This window comes from Tympanuchus pallidicinctus, unplaced genomic scaffold (genome assembly GCF_026119805.1).
Source record: "Tympanuchus pallidicinctus isolate F22 unplaced genomic scaffold, pur_lepc_1.0 scaffold26, whole genome shotgun sequence".
Taxonomy (NCBI): domain Eukaryota; kingdom Metazoa; phylum Chordata; class Aves; order Galliformes; family Phasianidae; genus Tympanuchus; species Tympanuchus pallidicinctus.
This window is the reverse complement of record NW_026294743.1, coordinates 6,974,482-6,994,549: the sequence shown is the minus strand read 5'-3', so window position 1 is coordinate 6,994,549 and position 20,068 is coordinate 6,974,482. Positions and strand designations below refer to the sequence as shown.

The window sequence follows — 20,068 nt, the reverse complement described above, 5'->3', positions numbered from 1 at the left end:
AAAAATTGAGATCTGTGGCTGGAAACTGTTCCTTGTAAGCGGTTGTTATCTATGAGCAGCAGTGGGAAATGAGTAAAACAACAAAAGAGCACTTCTGATGAGAATTTTTTGTTACTTTATTGTGCAACAAGGTATGGCAGTAATAATGGGAAGGTTTGTTTTTTTACCTGCACTTAGTACACTTACCACCCCTTCATCTCACCTCACTTTCCACTGCCTTTTGCATTTAATATTTAAGAGCATTTTTCTTATATTTTATTCGTACTTTCTATTTCTTCTACTTTTATGACCTCTTCTTTAGCCTAGGCTAAAATTATTTATAAAACACTCTAAATAAAAACTGTAAGCACAGTAGCAAAAATTGTCTTTATTATTAACATGCAGCATGCTATAACTGAATTTACTGGCATCCCACCCATCTAGCTGTCAAGGTCTAGTCCAAAAGTCATTTGCTTCTGGCCCTCCTCGACAATCTCTTTTACTAGAAAAGTTGGACAGAAAAACAATTTTCATGGGTAGGTCCCTAAACTCTCTGAAGTAGCTGAATATTATCTCCAAGTCCCTGCAAAAACTCAGCTGCCCCATCCATCTGGGGAATCAGTGACTTAAAGGAAGATGAAGAGGGACTTTATCAAAGCCTTAGTCACTAGAACCCAGTTAGAATTTGGCATTTCATTTTATTTCACTGAGCTTTTAAGTTAAGGCAGAGAAAACTAAGGTGAGCAGAAGGAAAGCAAAGAAGTTAATATCTAGCTGTTTTCCTGTTAAGATAGAGCCTACATAGCTTTCTGATAGCTTTATGAAGAAAAGACGCTTAGGACATGAGATTGAAAAGGCATAATAGACTAATGGGAATTTAGTAGAAATTTGCTAGTACACATGCACCACTTCCTTACCATCTTGCCTTCTATTGGCTACAGGTGCTTGTCTCCTAGCTTTTCTACTCAGAATGGCTGCTTGAGAACACAATAAGTGGAGGATCAAGACAATCATAGTATTGTTTGTACTTCAAATCAGATTATCACATGGGAAAGGGAAAAAAAAAAAGGAGGCATTTGGGATCTGAAGGGCAAGAAATAATTTACATGTGCTATTTCTGCTGCATGTTCCTCCACTCTTTCTTTCTGTGACTATGTTGTAGCAGATTCTCAATCTACTAAATATTTTTAGACAGCAGCTACCTCTTAAACTGGCCGTTTAAAGCCTCTGTGACAGTGTTCAAAGTTCCTGGAAAGCGAGTTTGATGAAGACATGAAAAAGTTCTAATAAATGGGCTTGTTGTAGAGTTCACAAATGGAATACAGAACACTTTACCATTCATATCATTGCAAGTATTATTTTTACATGATAGTAATAAATGAAATCAAATCCTTTGAAATTACTTAAATTACAGAACAATCACTAGCCAAGTATTACATAAGTATAGTCAATGTTGTTTTTATCTTATGAAGGAGATTCACCATAAGAAATCCAAATGAAGATTAGCTTGGAGAGATGTGGATGGTTGCCATTCATTCAAAGGTTGTTCTTGCACTGTAAAAATTTTTTTCAAGATTTTTTTGCTTTTTTAATGATCTTGTATCTTTTATCAAAAGTAATATTGCATTCAAATAAATTCTTAGCAAATAAATGATAAATATTTTCTGTAGTATTATATTTCTAACAGGAAAACATTCTTAGTCAAAGGAAATAAGACTTACAGGAAGTCAGCTACATTTAAAACAATCTCTTTTGCTGTCTTGCACATAGAAGCCTTATTGGTTTGATTGGTAGGGAACAGAGGCGTTTTTTGTTTATGAACAAATGCAATAGGAACATGGAAAGGAGAACTACTTTTCTTTGTGTTTTGATGGCAATACTCAAATTTGGAATCTTATCCAGCTTCTGGGGCTGGAAAATTATATTGTTATGTAAAATAAACTCATAAACAGAATTGAAACTCTTTTTTTAAGTTGGCTTTCCACAACAGAAAGAAACACACTCTTTGGTACAGGAAAGCAAAACGAAAATTTCCTAGCCATTTTGTCACTGATAATGCTCTCCTGTAAAATAAATAAATAAATAAATATAAATAGGCAGTATTTATTCAGTAAATTGAAACTTGTAAATAAAAAACATCAACAATTCCCTTTTAGAAGCAGATATTGACAGCTAATAAGTATTTAACATCATACAAAGGAGAAGTGAAGCAGCAGCGATCAGATGAAATTGCAGTAAGAAAAAGAAAAATCGAAAGACAGAAAACACACAAAGTTAACATTCACTGTAATACTTTACAAACACATTGCAAGACTGAGAGCAAAAGAGCTTGTTTCAATATAAAACAAGCATCAATGTTTCAAGACTGATGATATCAAGTGCATTCTTCAGTAGCAATGGGATTTGTGTGTTTTTCCTAGTAAATGTGCCATTATTTTTGGTCCAAATTCTGGTCTTGTCAGCCCATTTTCACAACCATATGCTTTTTAAGACTTAGAGGTATTTTTCATGGAAAAAAAATATATATATTTCTCACAATATGAAATGATTCCCCAATCAAGGAATTTCTATGTTTAAGGTTGTGCTGCCATTCCTTCCCACTGCACCTTCAGAAATAAGGATGATCTCTTTGGTGGCTGGAGAGAAGAAGAAAAGATCATAGCAGAACTTCAAGAAAAAGCTCTGAACATTTTCTTCCCATCACAGTTTCTTCATCTGCTAATTTTTCTAGTCTGTTTATACTCACTGAACTTATCACAGATTTAAGCTCTCCTCACCTGGTTTCCCAAACAGCCAGTTAACACTACGAGCTCGCTGATGTTCTCCACAGAAACTGTTTTGCAAATAATATAAGCTCTGTTTTACCCTTCCCTCCATCTGACCTCATGCCTTCTCATAGGTTCCATTCTAAAACCACAGCAAATTACCTTTGTGCTGCCATCACTTGCACTGTATTAACCAGACAGAGGAATGGATCTTTTTGGCCAAAAATGTTTTTTTCTTCTTGACTGTTCAGAAGTAATGTTTGATTTGGGATTATCTTAATTTCTTTCTGTTAATGAGAAATCCAAACGATCAATTAGGGCAAAATTTTCTGCTGTAACGTGGGACCTCTGCTGATAAAAATTCTATGGCAAAACTAGATCCTCAATATACTAAAACTAATAGTCATAAAGACTTCCATTTTTCAGTCTTAATATCATACAAAGGAAGTAGAGCAATAAGGGACGATGTAAGTGAAATATAAAGATATGAGAGATAAGTTACCCTTTATCAACAAATAAATGCTCTAAAAATTATCTACTTTTTGCTAGATGTGGCATTAGATAAAGTCCTGAGTTGTTTTTTCTTTATCCTCATTGGCCTCAAATGAGATGTTACAGGTAGAACCACAATTTTTTTTTTTTTTTTTTCCCCAAACACAAACTGAATTTTCCTTCTACTACTCACGTACAAAAAGTAAATCTGGATAGTGAATTGAGTAAATTGTTTTCTTTCCAATCTAATGCATAATATTCTCTGAGGAACGTGAAAATCTCCATTGACTGTCATTACTGTCAAAGGATAAAACTACAACAATCAGATCCCAGGCTCTGTAGCCTACCGTTATCTTCTACTTCTATAGTGTTTTAAATGTAACACCCCTAAAGCACAATGGGAAGTCTAGTTTAATTATTCCTTTCAAAAAAGGAACCATTGGTTTGCTCCAACTTGTTTAACACACAACAAAGAATAAACCCGAGGCCATCCTCTCCAGGTTACTACAGCATGATACCAAACGTTTATACTGGATCATCAGCCTATCTAACTTTATCTTGTAGGCATGAAGCTAAATGAAATGTTTATATCTGTGGATAGCACACTTTGAACAATGAAAATACCAGATAATCATTCACCAAACTGATACTACATTAAAACTTTATAGTTACAAGCAAACTCACGCTGACAAGCACAGTCTAATAACATTCTGCAATTCATCATAATTAGGAGCTTGTGATACATACAATGTTCTTCTCTTTGTATACATATTCCCTTCAAAATTATTTGTTTTCCTTTTAAGATTCAGTTTCCTTTAGAGACCATTAGTCATTGTGTTCAGAAAAACAAAGTTGGGAACATAAACAGCAAAACATGTTAACTCTTCAGTTCTCAGTAGATCACACTAACAGAGCCTATCAAAGAAAATACAGCAATTAAAGTTGCATATTCTCCAAAGAAAAGGAAGGCTTAACTTTCTGTGTTATGAAGGGCTGATATTATCTTCTTAGTAAAGAAATAACGTAATTTGATAAATAAAAATTTGTAGACTATAAGAGAGACTGCACCTTATAAAGAGGTACTGGACATTTAGACCTGCATTCTCTCACTGACTCACCTCGTATACATTCCTCGGAACAACCAGGCTCTCTAATCTATGGGTTTGGGGTAGGCTAATAAGCACAACTTGGAAAGTGTATCAAGCAGCAACTTTTAGAATGGCATTAGGTAGTACTGTCAGTCATACTTGTTTGTGAAGGCAGTTATGTTGATGATAATAGGCTGGATGTGGCTCTGGGCAGCCTGGTCTAGTGGTTGGCAATCCTGCCTACAGCACAGGTTTTGAAACTAGGTGATATTTAAGGTCCTTTTCAGCTCAGGCCATTCTACGATTTCATGAATCTAATAATACAAAGACAGATTCTCAATTTGTCATGAAGAAAGGAAGGAAAGAAAGGGAAGAAAAAAATAAAAGAAGAAAAGGGAGAAAAAAAAGAGAAAAAAGAAAAGAAATAAAAACATAGCAACAACAGAAAAATATTATCTATACCCAATCTACAAAAGCTGAAGAATCTGGCTTGTGAGGGAGACACAAATCCCTAGTCTGTTGGGATCCAATCTTTGTAGACTCAATTTTCATGCTGGATTAACTGCTGCTGATGACTTCAAAAGGACCAAGTTTTCACCTCAAGTGTTCAAAGCAAAACTGAAAAGAAAAAAGCCCACACAAGTCTCGCCAACCTGTTTTTGATGTGGAAAAAGCTGCAGAGGATGACTGGGATTCACTCAGCATCTCTGAGCATCCCTGATTCTCTAATCTTCATTGTTCAAAAAAAAAAAAAAAGAAAAAAAAGAAAAAAGGACTTTGAAATGCATTTTGTGGCGTATAATTATTTTACAGTGCACATGATTATGCAGTGTGATATAACATTTTATATAATTAAACATGTAATCATCACTTCCTTGACAAGGAAAATAAACTTAAAATCTGTAGGGGAAAGTTCTATTTACAGTATCATAGAGATTTGAAAAGATATGCCTGACATGTATCCCATGTATTATTCAAGCGTATGCAGTTTTGGGGATAACTTAGCTACATGTTAAGCCAATACACTATGGCTTTATTCTCAAATATATCAATCTTCAGCTTTCATGTACTTCAAGCTTTCTATATTTCAATTTCCTTGTCATGTTTAAAGTAATACATCAAGTTGAGTTGTATATTTAAGTCCAAGCACGGAACAGGTACATCCTTTTGTTTTGACTAGGAAACATTAGTCAGCTTTTGCTACAGAGCCTAATTTTTTTTTTTTTTTTCCAAAATATAATGCTTGTTGCAAGGGAGCAAATTAGAACAGCAACAACAACAAATGTCATATTTCCTATCTTTCAGCAAAGTGGAGGTGGTAATGAGTCTTCAGATGGCAAGATGATAATTGCCATGTAACGTACAATACCTTTGCTTGGACGTGCTTTTGCTTTCTTTTTTTTACCATCTTTTCTGAAAGGCAGCAGTAAATTAGGTATTATACAAAATTTGAATGAGCAGAATCAACGCTGCCTGAACTCAACACTAAGCCAGGCGATGGAAAGTTCATTTTATGTCAGAATCACAGTGCTGAAGATCCCAGCCAGAAATCAAACGGACACCTGAGGATGAAAGGTGATGATAATGTCGAAGATTAAATGAAGAAATGCTTCAGAACATAATTCCACATTCTCTAATGAAATGACAAAGTTGTTTCCACTTTGGAAAGTGCTTTTGACAAGGCTCTGCATTTGAGGTTAATGCCTGTGTCTAAAGGGCAGGAGTAACAGAATAAGAAAACATTTGCTTCAGAAAATTACAAGTGAAACAAGGAAAAACAAGTGAGCAGTTTTAAGTGCTTCATAGAACACTAAATAATAATGAATCAAACCCAAATATTTTTCATTTAAATGTTAATCTCATCTCTGTGTTCAAGAAATAATGAAACTTAATTGGAGCATCATTACATACTTAGACCAAGTTCAATAACCAATTGCTACAAGTATCATTATATAACCAACCAAAACATTTCACAGCTATGTAATTGTGTAGAAATTTGCTCTGTATTAAACTATATTCCATAGTTACTCCCGTTACTGGTTTACTTCATTCTGTTACCTAGAGGGAAGCAGAACTGTCAGGAATAAAACTAGCAAAACTTCCTCCTTCCAAGAGTACTTCTGATCAAAGACCATGTGATGTGGTACAGTCAAACATGCACATACGCAAGCCCAACAACACGCCCTCTCTCTGTTAGATCCTCCAGCAACGTACATGGATATTCACGTTTACCTTCACCAAAATGATGGCGTGTCTGGAAAATACATCTCCATTCAGAACTGAAGTTGTTTTGTGGTGACATCTGTCTTAATATCATTCCTCAGTGCTTTCCCAAACCTCTGCACACAAGTTTTTTTGCATCCATAATTACCTTAAACATTGGTAGCTACAGGCAGAGAAATATGTCTCCCATCCTGGTCAACAGTGTGGAAAAACACTGTGAAAAACTGCCTTTTATTTGACTCCTGATCAGCTCTGAGAGAGCAGAAGCATTTGAGAGCTACGGGATATAGGAAAGGGAAAAGCAGAAAGCAAGAAAAAGAGATTGGATGTCAGCACTTATTCAAAGTAAAATATTAGCAAAATTGTTGCCACGCTAAATCAGTTTTCCACGTAGTTATTATTAACTCTTTTCGTGCCAGTGCAAAAATTTCTGGGCATATACTCTACAGATGAAGCAATTTTTCTCCTTTGGGATTTACAGAACACAGTCTTTATTCACACTGGCCCTGACAGAACTAAGTAAAGACTCACTGCTCTCTTGTAAAGCATGTTATCCCTTAGTAAATTACCAAAAGCAATACTTGCTTTCTCTTATACTAAGTCCGAGTCCATTCACAGAAGTAAAGGCAAGTGCAGTGCAATCCAGCACTCTTGTTCTCTTCGTGCTGGTGGCTGACGCACTATCAGGACTAGGCAGCCATCAATTTGCCCCAGGATCTTAAAGGCACTGCAATGAGGTGGCACTGAGAGGGACAACAACCCTAGTCTGCTTTTTTGACTTCACAAAGATACATGCAGATCAGTGCACTGGTGGTTCCTGGAAGGGATGATGCAACTTCTGCCCAGGGATGTCCCTGATCTGCTCTTTGCTAGCCCCTGGTAAAAAGGAAAGTTTAAGCTTTGTGTGTCTCTGACCTAGTGCAGAAGCTCTTTGTACTATGTCATTACAGAAGCACGATGCTATACCACAAAACACTAAGTTGTCAGTTTAAACTACAAACTCAAAGTACATTTCACACATAACACATTTTAACCGTTCTCATATAGAATTATTTTAATCAAACACACTAAGGTACCACCAAATAAAATCTACCTGGCAAGGTAGCGTTCAAAGCTGGTTGATAAGAAAGTACTAATAGGAAATTAAAACTATAGCCTAAACAAATCTAATGGTGGTTCCAAATACATTGTACTGCCTTTTAGTAAATCTTACACATGGATATAGGAACACTTAGAATAAGAGCATCACATTCCCAGTATGTAAGAAATAGAGTCCTAAATTCTTGCAGCGTGTTCTCACTGTGATGCCTCAGAGTATGGTTTGCATGAGAAAGAGCTCATTATGCCCCACATGATCCCAAATGCCCAGCAGAGATAACAGTCTAAATCATTTGTTCTCTTTACAATAATTTATTCATAGGTAGGAATATGAAAATGTGCCCTTTATGAAGTTTATCTGTATCTTTAGCAAACACAACTTAAATTAATTCTTCATCTCCAGGACTGGGAAAGTTTGACTAAGGCATTAGGGATTTTTTATTAACCTCCATTAATTCAGTAGTCCTGCCACTTTGATAACCAATAAAAATGGATGGCTAAGGAGTTTTCTCTTATTAAAAGGTGTGAGTGAGTGCAATTAAACATGCCCTACATATCTGAAGATATATTACATATTTTAATACAACTCCAGGTTTAACAAGGAAGCACGTGAAGTTTATTAGTCTGTTGACTCCTGATCATATATCATACATCATTTCTGTGGTAGGAGAAACACACAATGGTTGTTCTTAATTTCCCTTGCAGTTTTCAGTTTATTTTTGGCATTTCTAAGGAATCTTTATATATCCCACTGCAATTTCATTTTAATTAGAGCCGTAAATAGGATGATGAAAGCCTCTCTTCTTGTAATACCTCATAACGTTCAATGAATTGACTAGAAGATCTACAGTTTTTATTACTATATTATTATGAATCTTAGTACCAGATGGAAAAAATATTTTACCTATTACAAATATATACAAAACCTTTGTACTTCTGCATATTTTCATTTAGGACAACTCTGTTATGTCTTTAACTTAACTATTAATTTAAATATAGCGAAGTCCTAACGGCTTAAAATCTTAGTAATTGCTTCGTTTCAGAATGAGAGTTCTAACCCAAGCTTTTACTAGTTTCAAAGTTCACACGCTTTCAGGACCACTGGCATGTGAGAAATGAATTACAGAAGGCCTACAGTCTGACCATAGGCGCTTTTACAAGTGAGAAGTAAAACATTAAAGAACTGAGCAGAAAATGCCAAATCAAACTATGTAGCGTAACACGTGGGGAAAAAAAAAAAAAACAATAATAAAATAAATAAAAGGAAAAAAGCAAGAAAATACATCAGATAATGTAGAGAAAGTGGTACGGTATGCTACTAATAATATGCCATTGAAGAAAGCGTGCACACAGTGTTACATCATTTAAAAGTTAAGTCAAGATAAGCCTGCTCTATGCGTCACTTAGAATAGACTAGATTAATATACATTCCATATTTTAAAATTACCTCTAAAATAAAATTAATAATGCTTTTCCTCCCTGTGAAAACCAAACTCCTTTATCTGCAAAGTAAAACCAGAGAACTGAGCCAGTTAAAAAATAAAGCTCCTTAGCTCAGATAAAAATTCAGTGAGGAAAAGTCATTTCTCATGGTAAAATACTGAAAATGAATTATTTTTGTTGCATTTTCTCCTTGCTAGAATGCTAATTATAAAAGTATAATTTAATTTTGGGAAGAGATTTGTTGAACTTCAAAGCTTAAAATGAGTCCTTCAAATAGAAAGGATCCCAAACACTACGTCTACTACATCTAAAGCTTAGACCCTTCTGCAGACATCCAGTTTATGGAAACATCTTACTGCGCGCACGCGTCTTAGTGCACATGTTTTAACAGACCATTTAGATGGCATTTATTTATATCGTTAAATACATGTTATAGCAATCTTTAGACAGGAGTTAGCTTAATCACTAGTAGCATTGAACGTTGTATTCAGTGTTTTCCATTAATTTTCTGCTGGCATTCTCTCTATGAGCCTTAGGTTCACTGCTCCCACTGAAGGATACAGATGGGCCAGGAACCTCAGCATTTACTGGCGGGCAATGCGTTCCTACTCATGGATATTTTTTATTGCTTGCAAGTCAAAACCTCTGAGGACTCAGAGTCATGTAGAAGGAAATAGCCATTTTGCATTAGAACACGAAAAAGGACTACTGCATCTTTACTGTTTGTTTTCCAAAATCAACATTAATACCATTTACCATTGAGTTTTTTCCTGAGCCACTTCACTCCCCTTTTCTTTGTTGATCTTTCCTTTTTTATACCGAAAACAAAACACTTCAAACCTCCTAAGAAAAACTACTCATAAGAAAATCATACAGTATTTCAACAGGATTTCCCTAATGAAGTTGTACTTTTTTCCCTTAGACATGTAAAATAGATGGTAAGTTATAAAACAACATAATCACTTCCACCAACTAGAATACAGAACTAGATCTATGAGATGATTTCTGATTTACTGAGAAGCATTGAGATATTACAGTGATCAAAGAACTGAGACTAATGTGCAAGTAAAATATACTACAGCTAATGGTAGGTATGGCACCTATCACAGCTAGTATTCATGGCCCACTGGGAAAGTGATAACAGCCTAATTATATTTTTATATTCCTATCCATACATTGCACCAGAAGGCTGTGGAATTGCTAGACTTGAACTTTGATTGCAAGTAACTCCTTGTACCCTGCATGTTTTCATTACCTGCTGGCCATTTATTTCTGAAGTCAAAGTACTGCTGTTGTATAAACTGACACCACGTTTATAGCTACCTCTAATTCTGTGATGACTGGAAAGTCAAAAAACTTGTTTAAGTCATTACATTTTGGCCTCCCTGTTTAATCTGTGTGCTACACCAATCAATTTTTAATCACATTTTCATCCTTTCAAGAAACACAAATTTTCAGAAGCTCATTAGATTTTTTTTCTTAAGCGGCAAAGAGCTCAAACACATTGATTACCGAACAAGTTACAACTCAAATGTATCTCAATAAGACTACTGTTCTCTGGTTTTTACTGACAGTGTGAGGAACAGCTGGAAACTAAAGATTGTGAAAAGAAATATTGTTTTTGTTTTTGATGGAACGAGTGACAGGCCTGATCCTTTGCATTTGACAGTTTATATCCCCCTAGCCTGAGCTGGAAATCTGGTTAGGATTGAACAGATTTATCTGGATTCCATAAACTTGTTTTCACCTAGGTGATATCAGTCGGCATTAATAAGTTGTGTTTCTCTTTCCAAGCAGACAGCAAGCCTGGCTGACATCTTTGCTCTCACAACTGGCTGCAAGGAAATCTCTAGATTTTATAGCACAAATCTATTTCCACCAGTGCATGGGACAAAAACACACCAAGAAGCAGAACTTTTCTCCTCAAGGCAGTGTTTCATTAACACGAGCAGCGCAGGGCCTCATTGGACGGCTCTGCCCACATTGGCAGGTTCAGCCCAAATATAACAGTATTTCTGATCTTGTAACCAATGGGCAGCACTGTGACTCACCACGACACTGCTATTAAGTATTAGTAAATCTTCCCAGATAGGCTCTTCCTGGCAGCAGGAAGTAGCACAGAGTAGACAACGCGTTCCAAGATCTTTGCCAACTATTAAAGCTCTCAAGCCTTTACAGTGAAATCTTGCTGTCACTTGTGCATGTAGTAGCACACACAGTTAATTCTCCATTCTAAGTTGAAGAAACAGCTAGGTTTGATATTTTCCCTAGTTTTGCTCCATTTAAATGAAATAGCGGGGATGTTAGAATACACTTTTTTTCTTTTTACAAAAACAAGACAGCCATAGAGTCGCTAAGTCACGCTGGATGCCGTCTACCCCAAGGGAACGTGAAAGATGTTGTGTGCTCAAATTATTTTTAGTTTCTTTTGTTGCCAAATTAAGAAAAAAAGTAGGGTATATAAAAAAGAAAATGAAACACAGCCCCTACAGATGAGCAGACATCCAAATTTAAATATAGAAATCAGGTAAATCAAGTCCCAAAATTACATTTAGCATTGTATCAGAAAATATAGGCAACGGTATTTACTAATTCTTGCCTTAAGTTTATTGTAGAATTTGTGGATAGCTGCACCTAATTATGGTGTAAAGCATTGTTTATATAAAAATATTAGAAATTAAAAACATGCAGTTAATGACTTGTTTTGCTTGAACTTCAATTGCGTTGTTCTTAACTATTGCATACGTATAGATTAAACTAGCATTTATTAAAGCCATCTTGAAGACGACCTCTGAATATATTAAATTAAGAACTAAGCTCTCAGAGCTCTTAGGTAACTTTGAAAATTGTTCTTAAGCATTTTCAACCTTCCATTTTTCTTTCCTGTCAAACAAATGCAGAGGTGTTGAAAGTGGGGAAAAGAAAAACCCAAACCACACTGTTGTAATAAAAATCACAACACAATGTTTTGAGAAAACAGTGAAATGCAAAGTAACAAAATGTTATTACTCAGTTTAGGACTTCATTTTGTCATTTTTACGACTTGTACTCTTGTTTAAAGTTCCATGTAATCTTAAATAACTCTGAACTACCAGAGTCTCAACTTGAAGTCTCATTTTAGGAGATTTCCAGCATCGCAGTGCTCCCTAGAGTTACACTGATGAGCTGGTTTTCAGATTAGGCCCAAAGCTTGATCATGGCCTAGGGAAGTTCCATGGAAAACGATGAATCAGTCAGCTTTTCCGGATGTTCAGCTGCCCAATTTGAAGAGGAGTTCCCTATTGCTCACAAGTTTTGGTGCAGGTAAATCATGTTAGATTATTATTTGAATAGTTTTAGCCTAAAAGTCTACTGAAAAAGCTTTGCTAAACTCCCTACACAGCTTATTTTTTATTGATATCTTTATGGCTCTTTGATGTTTATTGCCTTCTGTTTAGAAGCCAAGATATTGACATTTGCCACTCTTATTTCAGTTTGCAGGTCACTTCTGAAGGCAAATGTTGTCAAGTGATTCATTTCCTGCACATGTAGTATTCCATATCATTCATGACTGATGGTAGAGGGTACCACTAAATTCCTAGGACAGGTCCTTCCTTTTTTCATTATTATACCATTGTTCTACATGTGAAGTTTCTCCAGTTTGTCTTCTTTTTTTTTAGGAAAAGCACAATTTTTGCTTATTCTTAGTATTTATATTTAATAGTATTTAATATCTGATATCTTAAACTTCTTCACTGATTTGATATAAAAAAATATTTATCCACCCTTTTTCAAAAAAGTCATTAAAATTAATACTAATAAACGGATGATGGACATCACAAATACAGTGTATCAATGTTACAATAGGATTTAAGAAAATAGAACATATTATGAAACTCCATAGCTAATAAGGACATTGCTTTGCAGCAATTGCTTTCTTCAAGTTGTAGCACAGCCTTTCTTGTACATCAGTGTAATGTAAGGAGTACATTACACTGTAGGAACATCGGAAGTAGAGGAAATAAAATTTCACGGTTAGCAAAGAGGCCTAAGAGTATTCCATTTGGAAAGATGATACAAATTGGTCTTAAACCTCTTAAGTATCTTTGAAAGTGTCACCTTTAATATGCAATATTTCTGGAGGATTTGCAAGTAAAATTTTTTAAACTGACCTCATGATATCTTTCTCTTAGAAAATATTACTTCTTCCTTTAAAAAGAAAACATTTTTAAGTTGCCTAACTGGTTTCTGGGAGAGAAGAAAGGAAGATGGGGAACAAAAAGAAAGAAAAGAAACTTACAAATTAATTTATTTTGAATCATGTTGTCTCAAGTAAATTTTAATTCCAGAAGAATATCTTCAAATACCTTCAGAGACTCTGCCTTCTCAAGTAAAACTGACTTTCCTTGATAATGAACTCTGATAAAACACTCTAGCTCTTAACACACCTTTGTTCATTTGTTAAACTTGCCCTTCTGCCCTTTAGATTAACTAGGCAAAGATCAAAAGTCACATTCATTCTTTAAAGTGTTACTTTTTTTGTCTCCAAAGCTTCTTTTTTTAATATCATTCATCATCTGTCATCGCAGACACAGAGCGAACAGGCAGCAGACTGACTACAAGTATCTAAGGTTGTTTACTGCTGTTTTAAGACTCTGTTCAAAGTGCTTAAACACCTGTTTAAATCCCATTAAAGTCAAGTGTTTACTTCATTTTAACCAGGACCTGATTGAAGTAGTGTTTTTAGAATCCAAAGAAAAAAAAAAGAAAAAAAGAAAAGAAAAAAGATAGATATGTTTTGTCAGAGCAGGGCAAGCTTTGCCTGCCTCCTGGACACTTGGGAGAGACAGACCCAAATCACGAGATTCATGTTTCAACTCAGATCTGATGAGATTGACATTGCTCCTTCTTCCACAACAACATCAAGCACTGCAACTGTAGAAATACTCCAGCCTATCAAAGCTTATATTTGAAAGCATAGCAGGATTCATTAGGTAAGTCAACAACTGCTGCATCACAGAAAGATCCACAAGTACCAGGACTTAGTTATTGAAGCACTGAAGCAGAACCTTTCTGTTATTATAGTTGAACATTGCATTCAAATTAAGAAAAATACCATTACCTTCTTTACTGTACTCCTTATATTTGAGGTATAAATTTCAGAGATATAGACAGGGAACTAGGCTGATACCACAGTTTTCAGCAGGTTGTTAGCGAATTTTAAAGGCCAAGTGCACTTACGCAGTATAATGATCTCAGCTATACTATTTGCTTATAAAATTTCCATTATCAAGTGTGCAACAATTGACTTAGCAACTCTGGAAGGCTTCCATGAACTCCTAGCTGCCCTACTAAAAGCACACCTTTAACATGCTTGGTAGATAGCTTTTTAAATGCTCCAGAAAGTGAAACGTTGCTTTTGTTGGCTAGGTATGTCACAGGTTATTTTGTACCCTCAGCACCATCAGCCACAGAGGCATTTCAAGTACATATAACTAATTAGTAGTTTACAAAAGACAATTAGGCATAATAAAAGACTTCACTTGCTCCAAGATCCAAATTAAGTGTGAAAAGGGCACTAGACCAGTAAGAACAAACTAATAATAATAATAACAACAATAATTACAAGTAATTTTTAGTAGTTGTTAAGGTCTAGATTGTTTGTTTGCTTATTTTATTCCCAAACGCGTACTGCATTAGTATATATATTTTCAATTGCACAACACTTATCATCTGTTGTAATGGCCATTCCAATTTTTTTTAATTTTTTTTTTTTTTTTTTACTAATTTCTTTCTAGGATTTAGGACACCTTGCAGTGCTTAGATAAAACAGAATCCAGCTCACATGTTAGGTAAGTTATAAGCAGACAGCCTCACACAGAACAAATTATGTTTTCCTTTACTCCTACAAATACTAAACCTCTTCACCTTCCCTCTTTGTATTCTGGACTGCAGTAAGATACTGTCTTATTCTGGTAAGCTCGTCCTTCACCAGTGATTTAATAAAAACATATTAAACAACTGTTTAGAGTAGAGCTATCAAATTGAACAAAACGTTCAAAACAAAGTTAGTCATATAGAGGTCTGAATGATATGCCAGCTTATCCTATTCTTTCCTTCTACTGTTTACTGTTGTTTGTTCGACCAGCCACATTTTCTTCACTTCCTCCCTAGTAAAAAATTATGATGCCTATATTTTGCTAAAACATTAAATGTTTCAGAATAGCTAAGTTTTCCCAAATGCGTTGATTCTGGTTTTATATGGAGTTCTAGTGAGAATAACCAATCAGTATTCCCTTTTGACAGTTTTCTTGACACATTCAAAAATAAAGGGTCATGTCTGTCTATGATATGCATCTATTTACTTGAGTTATGAAAGTTTAAGCATCTGGAGGGAAAAAAATGACAACATATACCATTACTGAGGCAAGTACAAATTTTTCAGCGTAGTTTCTGTGGGAGAAGATGGGGAATAACCCTGATTTTCAGTTCTGTGTAGTGCTGTCATAGAGTTTTGGTAGCCTCCTGAAGGCCTTCTGACTAATACATGTGATTAAAAGAAAACAAAAAAATGTGCATAGCCTTTTTTGATCCAAATACCTGGTAATGTTCACCAAGGTTCTCTTCTGCACTAGTGTCAAAAGACTTCCAAGACTAACACAACTCAAAGAAGGATAGCCTGAATGCATTCTTCAAATTCTTCTCTTTTACTTTCCATTTCTCACTCCTTTCCCCCTCCACATAAAGTCACACCTACTGTTTATAAACATCCTACACGAAGCGTGGCTACAGACCAAGAATATCTCCAAAAGACAACATCATATGAGTTACCAGGTCAGGGAAGCATCATGAAATAAGCACAGTAATTTCACTGATGACTGACAAAAATTTTAAAATAACTATTTTATACGTTTCTAATGTTTGCCCTTTCCATTCACAAGATGCTATTTTTCTCTGTACAAGAAATGGCATAAAAAACATTACCATGCCTAAACATGATAATGATCAAATGTTTTTCAACAGACACTTGCAAGACAAGAAGTAACATAAGAGAAGAATGTGAAAGCCTAGGAAATATTTATTAGTATTTTAAATCTTCCAAACCACTTCCATTGACAAATTTGTTCTAACACAACTTTGTTGAGTTAAAAAGTTTCTGGATGCCACCAGAGAATAAGCATCAAGCTAATGCCATCCGTGAACAGAACTTAAAACTGATTTCCAGCATGGATAAACTAAAAAAAGATTGTGTGAAATTTTCTGCCAGTACTGATTCTGGATTCTGAACAGAAACTTGAAACTTCTTCCATTTTCTCAAATACGTAGATATTACGTGAACACTTCTGTCCCTTCATTTCCCCTGCTCATTCACCAAACAAATAACCTTACACAAACTCACTTCTGACGTTTAGGCTTTTAAAAATGGCTGCAAAAAGACAAAAGCAGTTCACTTCATTTGTGATAGGATGGTATTATCTTTGCTGCCTCAGTGTCCCTCCTGTGAGACCACTGCCACTGAACATCTAGAGATGGTCTCAGTGACCGTTCACATTAGAAAAGCTTTATTCAAGTGCAGCTAACTGTAAAACTCCAATATAATTTCTTCAGTAAGTCATTGTGGCAACATTTTAAGTCATACTTAAAAATTTTACATCAAATATAGTCATGGGATTCTACAGTTTCAAAAACCTTATTTTTACGGAGCAGATTTTCATTCTCATACATATGTGGGTATGAGAATACCAGAAAGCATTTTGATATCAGTATTAATGGAAGACATTAATCACAGAATGGCCAGAATTGGAAGGGACCTCAAGGATCATGAATCCCCAACTGCTCTGCCACATGCAGGGTCACCAACCTCCACATTTAATACTAAACCAGGCTGCCCAGGGCCCCATCCCACCTGGCCTGGAACACCTCCAGGGACAGGGCATCCACAGCCTCTCAGGGCAGTTGTTCCAGCGCCTCACCACTCTCTTTGCAAAGAGCTTCCCCCTGACATCCAACCTGAATCTTCCCTCCCTCAACTTCAGACCCTTTCCCTTTATCCTGCTGTTATCTACCCTTCAAAGAGTTGATTCCCCTCCTGTTTGTTGGCTCCCTTTAGATACCGAAAGGCTGCAATGATGTCACCCCACAGCCTTCTCTTTTCTAGGCTGAACAAGCCCAGCTCCCTCAGCCTGTCTTCGTATAATAATATAATAATATGTAAAAAAAATAACCCTTTTATTAAATACAAAATTTTAAATAAGTTTAAAAATTTTTAAAAGGTCAATAGATGTGATCAATAGTATGTTTTAGCATATTTTTGCACTGGAAGATACTTAGTCCTCAATAATTACAATAGATATAAATGTGACTAATGTAAATAAGTGGATTTTTTTTAAAATATGAATAAATATTAGGAAAGAAAGCACAGTTTAAGAGCTTTCATATTGGTTTATGGTGGAATATCACACAATAAGATGTAGATCTACTAGCCGAATTTAATTGATCAGAGTACTGGAAAAACAATTTTTTTTTTTTTTAAATGCTTAGCTGACTCTTCCATATTAAGAAAATGCAATAAACCCTATTAACACAGTTAGGAAAGAAGTTTTTTTAAAAAAAAATCACTTCTCTATACTTAACATTAAAAATAAGTTTATAGTACAAAGAAAATGTTTAACTTCCACTAAAGCATCCAAAATCTCAGATACTGTTTTTTAGAAAAACAAACTGCAATTTCCAGTAAGAAACACTGCTTTCCATAAGCAGGTCATATATTAGAATTGAAAAGTCTCTTCATACTTCGCTGAGTTCTTCTGATAAAAGCCATTGCAAATAGTTATAAACCCCTACCACATTAACAAACGTGATGTTAAGGGGAAAGAAAAAAACAGCACACATTCTTACATTTTACACCGTGTTAACTAAGGGCTGCACAAGACACAAAACAGTGCCAATGTATGCAGCAACAGAAGAGATTTTAGGAATAAAACCAGTTCTCCAAGTTCAGAAATGTACTTCTATCCAGCAAGTTTATTTAAAAATAGCTGCCAATTGTTCCTATCAACGCCTTCTTACGTAACTTGCACATGAATATAGGTAATTTGCAAAATACAAAGTGATCTTTTTTTTTTTTCTCTAAATCTTGTTGAAGCTGGTGCTGATGCTGAAACTTTGGCAATCTCTCCTGACATTAAGTGAAACCATAAATAAGAACAAAGAAATGTAAATGGGCATGTTATTTTCCCTTCGTTTATTATAACGTTTTAGAAGTGTTACAGAGGTTTTTTTCCACCTGCTTTGAAGTTTCAGCTTTTGTTCTGAAGGTGGTTCTCACACAGGGATTGTCCTCCCTTCTCCACTTCCCTTCTCACAAATCCACCTATGCTGTGTCAGCAGCACATGAGCAGTACACTTCAGAAGCTTCCTGTAATTAAGTTCACCTTGTTGTATTATAGGTAAACATGTTCAGACTTATTTTGTATACATTTGGGAAATAATAGCTTTTACAGTCAACAGTATGAAGCAACTTGTGCTACTAAAATAAACTGTGGTGAGGACTATGTCTTCCAGCACTTTTACAAGTAGCAAATTCCCTCAGTGCTTTGGTATTTTTATCAGAAAATAATGAACATTAATTTCCATTGTTCTGTACCGGCACTAACTTATGTTCACAATAATGTTTACATTTATACTGTATCATCAGTGCACACCCAGAAGATGAGCTTCAGATGACACAAAACAAGTACAGTTTCATTTCAGATATCCTTGGGCAGCCTGCCTGGCTTCCAACTGATTTCCTGCAAGAGCCCTTGGACCTCGTCAGATCCTCCTCTGTCACGTTTCCCATCATCACAACAATATATCAGACATGTGAGGGCAACTTAAAGCGGCAGAAAGCATGCATATTTTGCATCGGGTTCCTACGTACTCAAGTATCACATGAACAACTACAGTATAATTTTCTGATAGCCTTCTCTGTAGAAAAACACTAGCCCAAGATCTTTCCAGGGATAGAAACCCTCATGTTTCACACCAAGACGCAAGAACTAATTGACTAGGAAAAAGCTTATGCATGTGTTTCAATTGCGTTGTTTTTCCTAATGAGACACTAATACATAATTCATTGCCAAGAAATAACAGGCTGACTTTGCTTTTGCTGACTGGGACATGGAGTTGAGCAGCCAGACACTCTGATGCAGGCAATTTCGTTCCCAGCACAGAAACAGCAAAAGACCACAACAAAACACTAATGCTCCTCATCCCCTGTTCATGTCAGACATAGTAGTCCTGATAGCCTGGAGGACTATTTCATGCACTGAAATGTTTGTTCTGGTGAAGCCCATAGAGCCCAGTGCCATGCAGCTTCCCAAACAAGCAACTTATGTCCAAGTGACCACCAAACACAGCCAGGCCAATGACTTGTCCTCTTCGATGCCCTCTCTCAGCCATTGACTCTCACTCCCTGGGAGATTTTACCTATACACTGCTCTTCCAACTCACAAAATTCCCAAAGTCTGTACCTTCCACAGTGTAGGGTTTTGCCGCAGCACAAACCAGCTCCCTCCTTTCAGAAAAAGACAGGATTGCAGGGCTCATAGCAGTCACGTGGTGTGCAGCCAACTGGGACAGCTGGCCTTTGGGCACAAGACAACCCTAAGCACCCTTTTGGTATCCCCAGCCGTCAGGGCTGCAATAGCAAGCCTGACATCCAAGGAGAAATCTCAGAGACAGAGAAGACACCAAGCCAATACCAGCTGTTATGCTGCCCATGGGGTGCAAAGAGCCCCATCAGAAGGCCAACATCAGCCCACGTAGTACAGCAGTGCCATGCCCTGCCCTGTCCCCACTCAACTTGGTGTTCCTGTCAGCAGCATTTCTACAACTCCTCCTCCTCTTCCCTATCACCACGGTGAATAATGAATCCAGCTGCTTCCAGCAACATCCTGAGCAATTCCTCTTTGTTTTAGAGAACAGGGCCATTTCCCTGTGCTCCTGGCTATTAGCTAA

General features: G+C 36.1%; 1 long non-coding RNA gene across 1 annotated transcript in view; it reads right to left on the bottom strand.

Moving 5' to 3' along the window:
• Window positions 1-20,068, bottom strand: part of LOC128084288 (uncharacterized) — a 39,866-nt gene that overhangs the window by 12,456 nt on the left and 7,342 nt on the right. The window lies entirely within an intron of this gene.